An 11,428-nucleotide genomic window follows, 5' to 3' on the forward strand; every position below is an offset into this window, starting at 1 on the left:
GGTTAGGTTCGTAGTCTGGCACACAACAGTCCTTTCCCATTGTGACAATTCACGGGTGCTCACATTCCACTTGAAGAAATAATTAAAAAGGCAAAATTTATTCATTTTGAGGACTAGACATTTATTTTATAACACTTTCTCAGAACCAAAATTATATGGCATAGAATCGCCTCATTTAGTAAAGTTCATTGCTGCTAAGTCTGATGACCTGGGTTATGCAAAATGCTTCTACAAATTTTCTCATATTTCTTTACTTCAGCAGTTGCACATATACAATCTTCCAACAGCTTATTCATGAATAATTTTTAAATCTAAAAAAGTGCCGTTGAGGTCATTTTCTTTAAAATGAATCACTAAGTTTAATCATTAGAACTCATAAAGCAGAAGTAGATCATAGACCCCTGTTAGTTTTCCTAACAGTGCTGCATACACAGCATGGCACAGGTGTGTTTATGTTGCACGAGGAGGGTGGCCCTTTGTTTGTCCTGGCTGCCCAGCTAGCTTACACCCAAAATAACCACATAGAAACTGTATTACTTAAATCACTGCCTGGCCCATTATCCCTAGCCCCTTATTGGCTAACTCTCACATCTTGATTTAACCCATTTCTATTAATCTGTTTATCAGCATGAGGTCATGTCTTACTGGGAAAGATTCAGTGTGTCTGATTCTGGCAGCACCATGGTGGTTCTCTGACTTTGCTTTCTTCTTCCCAGAATTCAGTTCCGTTTTCTCTGCCTACCTAAGTTCCACCCTATCAACTAGGCCAAGGCAGTTTTTTTATTTATTTACCAATGAAAGCAACACACAAACAGAAGGACCTCCTATGCCATATTCACACAGACACACTTCATAAATTTTTAAATGAATGGAACTTACAGTACAAAGAAAATTTAGAACATATGAAATGATTTGGCCATTTTAATTATAAAATTTCAAGAAATATTTCTATTCTTCAAAACATTGATGCTCCTTTTAAAAACTTATTCTTTCTTTCTCTGATTCAATAAGTCCTTTAAAAACCCATATTCAGCTGGACTTAGAGGTGCATGGCTATAATCGCAGCACACAGAAGTGTGGGTGGGACAAATCTCCGTGAGACAGCTCGTTTCCCATAATAAATTCCTGGCATCTATAGCTATGTGGACATATCCTGTGTCAAAAATTCCAAAAGTCTATCTCAACTTATGGAACTTTTCCTAATAAAATCTGGCTGGACTCAGATTGATTCAACCAACCTTTTTTATCTTTATTCACCTAAAGAGTACTGTCATATCAACTTCATATGGAAAAACAAAAAACCCAGTATAGGGGCTGGAGAGATGGCTCAGCGGTTAAGAGCATTGCCTGCTCTTCCAAAGGTCCTGAGTTCAATTCCCAGCAACCACATGGTGGCTCACAACCATCTGTAATGAGGTCTGGTGCCCTCTTCTGGCCTGCAGGCATACATGTAGACAGAATATTGTATACATAATAAATAAATATTTTTTAAAAAAACTCAGTATAGTCAAAACAATCCTATACAAAAAAGAACTTCTAGAGGCATCACAATCCCTGACATCAAATTCTACTACAGAGTTACAGCAGTGAAAACAGCCTGGTATTGCCATAAGAATAGACAAGAGAAGCCGGGCGGTGGTGGCGCACACCTTTAATCCCAGCACTTGGGAGGCAGAGGCAGGCGGATCTCTGTGAGTTCGAGACCAGCCTGGTCTACAAGAGCTAGTTCCAGGACAGGCTCCAAAACCACAGAGAAACCCTGTCTCGAAAAACCAAAAAAAAAAAAAAAAAAAAAAAAGAAGAAGAATAGACAAGAGGGGGGCTGGAGAGATGGCTCAGAGGTTGAGAGCATTGCCTGCTCTTCCAAAGGTCCTGAGTTCAATTCCCAGCAACCACATGGTGGTTCACAACCATCTGTAATGGGGTCTGGTGCCCTCTTCTTCCCTGCAGGCATAGGCACAGACAGAATATTGTATACAAAATAAATAAATAAATATTAAAAAAAAAGAATAGACAAGAGGACCAATGGAACTGAATAGAAGACTCAGATATTAACCCATACACTTTTGAACACCTGATTTTTGACAAAGAAGCAAAAAATATCAAGTGCACAAAAGAAAGCATATTTAACAAATGGTGCTGGCATACCTGGATATCAACATGTATAAGAATTGAAATAGACTGGGGCTGGAGAGATGGCTCAGAGGTTAAGAGCATTGCCTGCTCTTCCAAAGGCCCTGAGTTCAATTCCCAGCAACCACATGGTGGCTCACAACCATCTATAATGAGATTTGGTGCCCTCTTCTGGCATGTATGTATACACAATAAATAAATAAATAAATAAATAAATAAATAAATAAATAAATAAGTCTTTACAAAAAAAAGAATTGAAATAGACTAAATAAATAAATTAAATTAAATTTAAAAACAATCTTTAAAAAAAAGAATTGAAATAGAACCATATCTATCACCATGCACAAAACTCAAGTCCAAATGGATCAAAGACCTCAACTTAAAGCCAAACACACTGGACCTTATAGAAGAGGAAGTGGGGAGTACACTTGAATGCATTGGCACAAGAGACCACTTCCTAAGTATAACCCAGCATCAAAGACACTGAGCAAAACAATAAAATGGGACCTCCTGAAACTGAGTAGCTTCTGTAAAGCAAAGGACACAGTCAATAAGACAAAACGACAGCCTACAGAATCATAAAAGATCTTCACTAACCCCACATCAGATGAAGGTCTGATCTCCAAAATATACAAAGAACTCAAGAAATCAGACACCAAAAGATCACATAATCCAACAAAAAAAAAAATGAAGTGTAGACCTAAACAGAGAACTCTCAACAGAGGAATATAAATTAGCTGAAAGACCCTTAAGGAAATGTTCAACATCCTTAATCATCAGAGAAATGTAAATCAAAACAACTCTGCATTTCTGCCTTACACCTCTGAGAATGCTCCTCGACCAAAGAATGGATAAGGAAAATATGGTACATTAACACAATGGAGTACTACACAGTAGAAAAAAATAATGACATCTTGAACTTTGAACAGGAAAAGGGATGGAGCTAGAGAAAATTATTTTGAGTGAGGTAACCCAGACCCAGAAAGACAATTATCTCATGTACTCACTCATAAGTGGTTTTTTTTTTTTTTTTTTTTTTTTTTTTTTACATTGTGTCTCGAGCGGCCCCGGGCTGGGCACGGCCGCCCGCCCCCCCCCCCAGGCCGCCGAGAACTGCTCTACCCCTCCGTTCTGGCCGCCAGGAGCAGCTGAGCTCAAGGCGGGCAAAGCTCGAGGGGACTCATAAGTGGTTTTTAACATAAAGGAAAGAAAACCAGCCTACAAATCACAATTCCAGAAAACTTAGACAACAATGAGTACACTAAGAGAGACTTACATAGATCTGATCTACATTGGAAGTAGAGAAAGACAGGGTCTCCTGAGTAAATTGGGAGCATGGAGACCTTGGGGGAGGTCTGAAAGGGGGAGGGGAGAGGCAGGGAGAGGAGCAGAGAGAAATGTAGAGCTCAATAAATTTAATTTAAAAAACAAGCCATCGAGGAGTAAGCAAGTCAGCAACATTCTTTCGTGGCCTTTGCATGAGTTCCTGCCTTGAGTTCTCTTCCTTATTTCACTGATAAATGGATTAGAAGTTGTAAGAAGAAATAAACTCCTTAAGTTGAAAGAAAAATAAACAATATAGAAATTCCATTTCTTTTCAGTCCATTGAATCTTTGGACCACCATTTAGAGGACATTTATATCCTTTAAGTGCTAGGAGACAGAAGTAACAGTGTGATACCTTCATCTTCAGCATTATATGACATAGGTGGGACCTGGAGAGTTGTCTCAGGAGGACTGATCCTTTTGGGTTCCCAAATTTGTTTCATAGCACCACATATGATTGGTCAGAACTTCCTGTCATTGAAGGCACTGAAAATCTGGTGCATTCTTCTGACCTAGGAAACCAGATATGCAAATGTTGAAAAGACAGGTATGTATTTGACTCTGTGCCTGTCTCGAAAAACCAAAAATAAATATATAAATAAATAAAATTAAATAACAGCATGTTGCATTGTTATAGTTGATGTAAATTTACACATATTTAGTGTATGTATTCTGATGCATTTGGATATATTACACACATGGGACAGCACCATTACCACAGGGGACACAGTAAACTGTAATGCCCAGATATTCTTTTTATATCAATGTGTTTATGTGTGTCCATAATATACAGAGTACTCATAAAATGACATAAAATTACTATAGTTCCCAGCAATCTCAGTATAGTTTCCATGTTATTGAAATTAGAATTAACATGTATTGGATTCTCATGCTTATGGCAGGTATATTCATTGTTGCCTAAATATAAAAACAACCTAAATGTTCACTTGTATATGAAAAGTGGTGTGCCTCATGAGGCCACTGTACTAGAAAATGAATGAAGACAATTATCAATGGCCAAAAGCTTATGCACTCATAAAGGACTGTTACAGTCAGTACTGTGTCCGTCATAAAACCCCACACAGAAATATTAGGAGACGTCAATACTCCACTCCCCCAATGGACAGGTCATCCAGACAGAAACTTAACAGAGAAATAAGACAACTAACAGATGTCATGATTGAAATGGACATAACAGACATCTACAGACATTCCTCCCAAACACAAAAGAATATATGTTCTTCTCAACACCTCAGGGACCTTCTCTAAGATTGACCCATACATGGTAATAAAGCAAACCTCAACAGACACAAAAAAATTGGAACCACCATCGGTGTCTTATCAGATCACTATGGTTTTTTTAACTTCAACTCAATTTTATGTGCACAAGAGTTGAAAAATCTGAGCCCACCTTAAAGAGAAATTGATTCTAAAATTTATAAAACCTATAAATAATCAGAGGCCAAACCACTATATTAAAACAGATTCTCTAGCAAGGAAAAATCTTGCAGTGTAAACACATTTTAGATACAAGACAAAGCTCACTCTTTAAAGTGGCTCCACCTTGGCAGATACACACATCTGTGATGAGGCACACCTGCTGTGTTGTCTCTCAGCGAAAACACCCCGGCTGGTTCACAAAGCTCTGATGGCATCCGGCTCCTCTTTGTCACAGTAGACACACCCCCATCTGAAAACTAACTTAGTTTAGATTTCTATCCCTTCACATCAATGCATTGGGAAATTATAACCAGTGAACAAGAGCAACAAATCCATTTCTGTGACAGCACAAATTATTTGGTTTAAAAAACTGCAAATCCATATTCATCCATCAACAACCGGGTCAGACAATTTGCCACAAGCAATGACTTTACATAGTAATGCCAGATTTTACAGATGAAAGGTTTCTGCAAATCAGACTGAGTTAAATGACTGCACATCATTCCTCTACACAGATCCTGGCTTTCTCTTTAGCGTGCGGGTGCTCTGAGTGGGATCGGAATGAGCTCCCTGATCCTCGATAATGAAGTGTTGGAACACTTCTAAAGAGCTGCTGGTTGGGTGCCACCACTTTATCAAAAGTACTGGTTACTGAGTAAAAAATGTTTTCAGTCTAAATTACAGTAAACATGAAAGCTCCACAGTTTAAACCCAATGTAAACCAACCATATCCAATTATCAAATTAAAACCAAAAGAAAAATAATCCTGGAAGCTGAAAGCAAGACTATCTTCAAACATTACCAATGAGTATTTGAGACCTTTTCCATTCCTGTTTTGACTTATTTATTTATTGATGTATTTTTTTGTAGTCAGGGACTCTTGCTTTCAACTTCACAGAAGTTCAAGTCTGTAAGAGGCTCAGCTCAGGTAGAGACCATGCACATCAGTTGCTTATTAAAAACAGCAGGAACAGACAGGCTGAGTGAGTGGTCAAATAGGGTTTGCTGTTCTCACAAATTAGGTATAATGGTGAAAGCATTACCATGATATCTAAAGCTCTGGCTCCAACTCTGGCTTCTGAGGCTGATAATAAACACATCAATTAATGGTAGCTGAAGTACAGTTTTAAAAAAACATCTCTTAAAATCAATAACCAAGTTTCTTGTTTTTAAGTTATTATGTTTTGTGTATCAGTTCCACCAATGAAAGTCATTTGGCTTGTACTTTAATTCTTCCATATGCAAATATGTTTGAGGAGGCAATGATGGAGGCTCAGATCACACTGCACCTCTGTAGTCTTCCAACACGAATATGCATCATACCAAAGTGTCTTGATCCACAGTGCACTGTTTTCCAAAGGAGTACCAGAGGGCAGCTGATACACCCCCACTATGGAGTATTCTAACTGGAGACTGCAGTTCTCAGCATGAGGCACCAGGAAACATGGAAAAATAGGGTAGTTGAGTTTGTTAAGGAGAATTCTTAAACAGTTCAGGAAATCGTGCATATGCATTTACAGTTCATGTGAGAGTGACCTTTGGCAACTGCAAAGTGACTGAGCCATGGCTTGCTTCAGAAGCATCAAAACGAAGAGGCAAGAGTGCTGCGAGCCTTCTGTTGCTTGCTGTCTTATCGCTTGGTGGCCATCTGGTGGTGTTTTTGTATTGAATGAGAGATGCTGTGCTTCGTAGACCTTAGAAATTCAATTCCTTTGTTTGGAGGTTGGCTGCTGGGTCAAAGTTGTAAGTACCTCATTGTGTTGCTTCAGGAATGAGCCTGGACTCTTCATCAATATCATCACCAGAGAAATATTGATCTATGATTTCAAATGCTAATTTATATATGTTTTCATTTTCATGTTGCTGCATAACTTCAATTTTCTACAAACCTCCACCTTCTTCTACTTTTTCGCTATTGTGCTTGCTTCATCACCAGCCATTATCAGGATGTCTTTAAGACCATCCAGAACCACCGGAACCACCTGAGAGTCTTTCACTGACTGTAAGTTACAGAATGGTGGTATTACGTTCCGTTGTACAAGGTGCTCCTCTTGATCTTTTCTGCCACTCATTATTATTTTTTTTTTTTTTTTGGTTTTTCGAGACAGGGTTTCTCTGTGGCTTTGGAGCCTGTCTTGGAACTAGCTCTTGTAGACCAGGCTGGTCTCGAACTCACAGAGATTCACCTGCCTCTGCCTCCCAAGTGCTGGGATTAAAGGCGTGCGCCACCACCGCCCGGCTCTGCCACTCATTATTAAGTTGCTAATTGTCCAAGCAGCTTCCTTTTGTGTTCCAAAGTCCCCCTTAGCAAACTGGTGAACGATTATGGGGATTAACCCGGAGTCTATTACCGCTTGAACTTGCCGCTGATTGCCTGCTGTTATATTGGAAAGGAACGACACTGCTTCCTTATTTATTTTCTCTTTCGGGTGTGATAAGAGGTTTGGGAAGTGGGACTGGACGTGACAGTTAAGAATCACCTGGGTCTGCTCCTCAATGCGGTTCACCATGTTCCCAACTGCTCTGAGTGCTGCTGTTTGAACTTTCACTTCCCGGTGGCTCAGAGGGGGCAGGAGTGGTACAACCCCTGAATCAATAAACATCGGTATCTGCTCATTTCCTCCGTCAGGTATGACAGAGCCCATCCAGTGTCTACAATAATATTTATATCCGTGTGATATATGAGAACACATAAAGCTGGCAAAATCTCCTGTCTCCATAGGTGGTGGGTGGGGGGGTCCTTATTCCTGCAAAGATTGACAATGACCCATGTGACTTTCCAAAGGAAAGTGATGGGAATGGAGGGACTGATGAAGGACAGAAGAGGTTTCACAACTCCCAGTGACATGACATAATCTCTATATTGAGGGCCATCACCTATACTGTTTCCCAAAGCCCACACGGCTTGTTCACAGACATTTTGATGTGGGGGAATGGGAGGAGTCTCAGGAAAAGCGGCACTGCATTAGACCGTACAGCAGCTTGAGTCTGTGCAGAGGTTCCTGATGCTATGTTAGTTAGTGCCCAAGCAGCTTCAAACTGTAATGAAGGATTATCATCCCTAACTAGATATTTGACTAGAACTGGTAAACTTCCAGATTTTGTTAGGGCATCAATTGGTTGATTTCCGTCACTGGATAATAATTTCCTTGTTGCCTGGACAACGCTAGACTGGACTACAGGGTTTCACTTGTAGCATTCTGCAATACAGCTTCCAGTGTTATGTTTTGTGCTTTAAAATCAGCATCGACATCTGAATCTTCCAAGCTTTCTTCCTGGGGAACACATTTCTCTTTTTCAGTAAATGTTCATCTCTTTTGTTCTTTTGAGTTCAATTGTCACTTCATTTCCGTGTCTTTGCATTGTCACCACATCGCGGCTTTTGCTCTTGAAGCTCTTGATGCAGTGGTTCTACAAGCCGGGGTCTACAAGCAGCTCCAGCGGCAGCTGCTCCTTCCGCGGTGGCAGCGGCGGCGGGACCAGAGGGAGGGGACAGAAGGGGAGGAGCGCGAGGTGGCCCCGGCGCGGGGGCGGAGAGGCCGGGGTGCTGGGCTGCTGGCTGTCGCGGTGACCCTGTCCTTATCCCACCGTAGGGGCTCCCCACCGCCGCTTGTAGTGTTCTAGAAATGAAGCCAGACCTAGCAGCTTTTCCTGCCAAGCGTGATGTGGGGCGGTGGGTGGAAACTACAGTTCCCAGCATGCCCTTCGCTGGTTTCTAGATCGACACATTTTAAAGTTAGAATTTGACAACAATACTAATCGCAGAAAGTCTACGAACTCTTGGAAAGTGAACAGTGCCCAATTGAATCAGAACTGCTTCAAGGAAAAAATCAAAAAAATTAAAGACTTTCTAGAATTCAATGAAAATGAAGGCACAACATACCCAAACCTATGAGACACTATGAAAGCAGTGCTGTGAAGAACCGTCATAGCACTAAGTGCCTGCATAAAGAAAGTGGGGAAATCTAACACTAGTGAGTTAACAGCACACCTGAAAGCTCCAGAACAAAAGAAGCAGACTCACCCAGGAGAAATAAATGACAGAAAATAATCCAATTTAGGGCTGAAATCAATAAAATAGAAAGAAGGCAAACAATACAAAAAAATCAATGTAACAAAGAACTGATTCTTTGAAAAAAATCAAGAAGATAGACCCATCCTTATCCAAATTAACGAAAAGGCAGAGAGAGAACATCCAAATTAACAAAGGCATAAACAAAAAAGCAGACATAACAACAGACACTGAGGAAATCCAGAGAAACTTTGGGTCATACTACAAAAAACTATACTCCACAAAATTGGAACATGTAAAGTAAATGGGCAGTTTTCTGGATAGGTGCCACGTATCAAAATTAAATAAAGACCATGTGAACAATTTAAATAGCCTTATAACCTGCAAGAAAATAGAAGCAGATCTCAAAAGCCCCCCGCCCCCCAAAATCCCACAGTGGACAGTTTCAGAGCAGAATCCTACTAGAACTTTAAAGAGTTAACACCTATAGTCCTCAAATTGGCTTGGAAGAGACAGGAATTTATTGTGGGAGGGGACAGGAACCCGTGGCATTCAATCTGCGTATTCATGGGGTCAGAATCTTGCTCACTTTGGTCTGAGGATTCGGTAGACATAAAAGATCTTTATAGTGTTTGACTCCTTTATTTCTCTAATCTTTTAGCATTTACCTCGATATCTGACTCTGTCTTTTTATAATTTAGATCAATTAGACTTCATGCTACAGTGATATGTAAATAAATTTCATAAACCATGTAGGGCCCATGGGTCTACCCCTGATCCTGTGGTTCATCTTGAGGATAGTTTCTGGCCATCCAGCTAAAACATCTTGCTTGTTCCTGTGCTCCCTCTGCCTCACCTGATGATTAGCTATAGGGCAATTGTTAGGAAAAAGAAAGAATGAAATTCTCTACAGTGATGTTACAAGCTTGAGACAGACAGCAAGCCAGGGCTAGTTATAATGAACTCCTTCTTGTCTAGTTTGCCTAGTCACCCTGCTCAGAGCAAAAGCAGCTTTGCTCTGAGAGTAACAGAGATCATCATAACCGTTCACCCAGGATCACTGTATAGAGGACTGTTAGGTGACTTTGCCTTGAAGTTTTCTGGTTTTGTGTTCTCTATCTTTTGTGTTCAGACTCCCTAAGTAAAATCCCCATGCTTCCTTTGTTGAGGAAAAGCACTGTTTTGGAAATAACTCCCATGCATTTTGTGCCTCCTGCAGGCAAGATTTTTTTCTCATTTCTTCTGTCTTGGCTGCTGAGATGGCTATTTTTCATAGTCAAACTGATTACCTCTGGGATTAACTAATACATAAAGAATTGATTATACCTGAGAGAGATTTTACTTAAAGGTTTTGACGTGGGAAAATCCTCCATTAATCTGTATAATATGAGATAATAGGACCCACCTTTAGCTGCTTGGTGTCACTACACACTTTTAACACCATGACTGAAGAGCCAGAGGCATTGGGATTTTCTGAGTTTGAGACTAGTCTGGCCTACAGATTGAGATTCAAAACTACACAGAAAAAATCCTGTCTTGAAATCTCAAAAAAGCCAGGCGGTGGTGGTGCACGTCTTTAATCCCAGTACTCGGGAGTCAGAGACAGGCGGATCTCTGTGAGTTCGAGGCCAGCCTGGTCTACAAGAGCTAGTTTCAGGACAGGAACCAAAAGGTATGGAGAAACCCTGTCTCGAAAAATCCAAAAAAAAAAAAGATATCTCAAAAAAAAAAAAATCTGATTCAAACAAAGACTATGACCCAACTTTAACCAGCATCTCCCATCCTGGTAGCAGCAATCACATATAAAGTATTTTGAAGAAGAAAAGTCTCTGGTTTTGCCTCCTTGCTCTAGCTCTGGCTACCAAGCTCATTTCTTTACTAGCTTTAGAGCCTACTTTCTTGTAATTTTGGTGAATACTTAAAACCAGCTGAGACATTGTACATCAAGGACTGAACAACTACTGGATTCTTTACTTAATATTAGACAAAAGGCAGAGAACCAATCTCTTGCATTCTTCAATTGCCATTGGTAGGGAACTATTTTTAGATGACCTGAACCAGGACGACCAGAAACGCAGCTTGTGAGACATGCTAATAAGCCCACTTTCTACATACATAGTGAGATTCATTCTCCCTGTTCTGTTTTTGTAGTGAATCTTTTTTGGTTTTTCAAGACAGGGTTTCTCTGTAGCTAGCCCTTGTAGACCAGACCAGGCTGGCCTCAAACTCACAAAGATCCACCTGCCTCTGCCTCCCGAGTGCTGGGATTAAAGGCGTTGGCTACCACCACCCGGCCATGAATAGAATCTTGAATACTGCAGTTGTATATTTTATCCACCTGACCATGGAGGGAGATGTGCTGGCTAACAATAGTGCTCATGAAGACATTCTTCCTAGCTCCTTTATTCTCTATGTATTCAAATTTCCATGAACACTACTCTTTTGATTTTTATACATTTGCCTGGAGCTTGCTTTGAATTTCAGGAATAAAACTTGCAAAACAATTGAGCAATCATCC

General features: G+C 40.3%; 1 pseudogene; it reads right to left on the reverse strand.

The window, feature by feature from the left end:
* Positions 1–6,593: 6,593 nt before the first annotated feature.
* Positions 6,594–10,354, reverse strand: LOC130866744 (importin subunit alpha-4-like; annotated as a pseudogene).
* Positions 10,355–11,428: the final 1,074 nt, after the last annotated feature.

This window comes from Chionomys nivalis, chromosome 26 (assembly GCF_950005125.1).
Source record: "Chionomys nivalis chromosome 26, mChiNiv1.1, whole genome shotgun sequence".
NCBI lineage: Eukaryota > Metazoa > Chordata > Mammalia > Rodentia > Cricetidae > Chionomys > Chionomys nivalis.